Raw genomic sequence first — 3,340 nt, 5'->3', positions numbered from 1 at the left:
GCGGGGGGGGGGTGAGGGGGATAGTTACTTTTTGAGCTCTTCCTCGATCTTCTACCCCTTCCCAGTTCAACGCTAATCCCTGAAAGTGGAAGCTCAGAACCTCAAATAAACCCTAGCCACAGAGGGTTTTGGCAGAATTTCTCTACTTTCACCCTCAGGGTTTTCATTAAGAAAAAGAGGTAATTGTAGGACCCCTTAGCTCATCTCTCCCCTGGAGCCCTTTAATCTCAGCAGAGTTGCTATTCTCACTCCCCAGGCTGCAGACTCCTGGAAGGAAAACTCGCCAATTCTTAAAGGCCTCCCAGTGCCTAGCACCAGCTCTCCACCACAGTTCTAACAACCCCCGCCACCCCCCTTCCCCGCTCTTGCTGATAGCTATGGAGACCCAGGAACCCCAAAAGCAATGTGAACTTCAGGAATTCTTTTAAAGGGAACAGGAGGGAAGTGGGGCGGGGAGGGGGGGGGCGGAGGAACACAGACAGAACAAGGTGGGGGAGGAGAAGGAACCCTGAGGTCACCGGGCTCTGGTCCAGAAGCGCATCTACTTTGGATATACGTATGTGTATTGGATATTGGAGTCTGGCTATGTGAGTGCCTGGGAGCGCTGCTCGCTCTGCAGTGACCCCTTCTGGTCGACAACTAGAGATGCATTTGCTAGCTTAGAGTTGCTGCTGCCAGGAGGTGGGGTTCCTTAGGGCTGGGGAGCTTGGAGGTGAAGGAAACTAGAGACTGGGCTCCACCTCTCCCATCCCCTGCTGCCTCTCAAAGATCCCCACTGCCCTTGGCTCTCGGGCCCTATTTCCTGACGTTTTCATTTTAAAGCCTTTGAAGCTGGCTCTGTACGCAGCCTGGGATATTTAAACTCAGCCTTAGTCATGACATTAGGAGTGGGAGCTGAGTCACCTGCATGGAAGAGGTAGCTGGGTCTCTACCTCCACAAGATCAATTAACATTTCCCAGCCAGTTCCCCTGCGAAGTTCCTGCAATGTTAATAACGTCTCTATTTGCATAAGATTGCCCCCTTTGATACCTAAACAGTACAATATGGCTAATCATTGTTCATCAGCATTAAGGGACATCAGGATGTTGAGTCTGGACCCATTTCTAAAAGTCCAGTGAACAATAAATGATTCAAATAATTACCGGAATAATACGAAATATGATAATGAGACCAATTCCTCTCTCTTTGTGCCTTTAAAAAGGATCAGACTAAATTATTTAAACTACAGGATTCTGTATTTTTTCATATAGACATTTTTTTTGCGGGGGGGGGATGATTTCATTACTCAAGGTTTACTGACCCTCACTTCTTGAAGGCTGTACCTTGTGTCTAATCTGAATCCCACCTCTGCTGTTTATTTTCCATTCCTCTCCTAGAATATAGGTAGACACGGATTCAAATGCCCCTGGATTAACACAGATAAACCAGGAATTCTCCTTCCCTAGTTGCATAATTTCCAAGATTCTACAAGACAAATACATTCATTGTTATCTCAGATAAAAGTAGCTTCACTTATCGAGTATGTTACTATGTTACTATGTTCTAGTCACCACTTGTGTACTATATGTGTGTAACATGTACAGCACCAAGTAAAGAGACTAGTATAATGAGCCCCTGTGTACCCATTCCAATTTCAACCATTACAATACATAGTTGATTTTTTAAAAATCCTCACCTGAGAACATGCTTAGAGAGAGGAAGGAAGAGAGAGAAACATTGATTGGTTGCCCTCCGTACATGCCCCTACTGGGGACCCAACCCAAAACCCAGTTATGTGCCCCCAACTAGGAATCGAACTGGCAACCTTTTGGTGCACAGGATGATATTAAACCAACTGAGTCACCGTGGCCGGGCTGCAGTTGATTTTTTTATCTCGCTCTGACCCGCTTTCCACATTCCCAAGTTACTTTGAAGCAAATCCAAACACTGCATTAGTCCAGTTGTAAATACCGCAGGATTATCTCTAAAAGATAAAAACAGCTTTTTTTTTTTAAGTTTAGGGTCATTGTCATTATGATGCTAGATAAAATTAACAATAATTCCTTAATATCACCAAATAGCCAATGTTTGCTCTCTTGTGTTTTTTTAAGATTTTTTATTGTTATTTAGAGAGGAAGAGAGAGTGAAACATCAATTAGCTGCCTCCTGCATGCCCCCTCCTGGGAATCGAGCCATCAATCCGGGCATGTGCCCTGAACCAGGAATTGAACCGGCAATGTTTCAGTGCACAGGCGATGCCCAACCAACACTGACCAGGGTTCTTTCTTCTTTATTTTTTATTAGAAACTTGGTTGTTTGTCGAGTACAGTTTCCCATAACCCGTGTTTTCCTGATTGCATACCTGTGGCATCAACAATACGTTTCTCTAAGCCCTTGATTTCCTGTTAAGTGACGGTAAGATATAGAAAGTTTAATCAGATTTAAGTTCAAAAGAAATTTCACCAGGAGGTTAATAATGTATGACTTTTCCTTTTCTTGTGATGCTAGCTGACACTGAGGATCTCTGCCTAATTTATGAATTTATTAGAGGTCGCAAAGTGGTGGTGAGCTCCAATCATCATTCATTTTTCATGGATGAGCTGGAACACTTCTACAGAGAAATACCCCCTCATCAACTACTAGTATTTGGGGAACTCAGGGTCTGAATAGGACAGAAAAAGCAGAATAGAAACATGACCCTTTCTCTTTATTTACTGGTTTAAAAAATATAGAGATGGTGTGCTAACATCCTCACAAGGTAGTACCGAGTATGTGTTTTTATCCTTCTGATAAACGCAGATTTAAATATATCTGACGCGCTGCAGTTCATTGCTATTAGTATTCTCATCAATGCGGAACTGTCTCCGTGAAGCCCGGACAGCCCATTCAATTGATTCCCAGGCCCTCTGGCACCAGAGAAGCCTTTGACGACATTCTCTTTTTCTGAGATGTCAAGATGTTCCAAGCTCAACTCACAAATTTCCTGCCCAGACCTGGAATCGGCCATTCCTCCAAATAGCACTGGTTTCCTTGAGTGGGTTGGCAGGGTTGTTCACCTCTATTGGGTTAGTTACTATTTCTAGGACTTTTTAGAGTAGAGGCCTAGGAAATTTTATTTGGGGACAAAATATATATATTATGACTTTCTACTGATAATTTCCTCTCAAATAAGGGCTGCAGGTTTGCCCCGTTAATCATAAGTCTTATACTTGTATCTCCTTTATGCCACGCCAAAAATCCAAGTTTAGTGACACCAACGTAATTGCCCATTTCCTCAATCCCATAATACCACACATCCCTTTCAGAACAACCATGCTTAGACTATTACCTATAATGTGACTGCTAAAGTCAGTTTAAGAT

The sequence above is a fragment of the Myotis davidii genome, unplaced genomic scaffold, assembly GCF_000327345.1.
Source record: "Myotis davidii unplaced genomic scaffold, ASM32734v1 scaffold1330, whole genome shotgun sequence".
Lineage (NCBI taxonomy): Eukaryota > Metazoa > Chordata > Mammalia > Chiroptera > Vespertilionidae > Myotis > Myotis davidii.
This window is presented reverse-complemented; position numbering follows the sequence as displayed.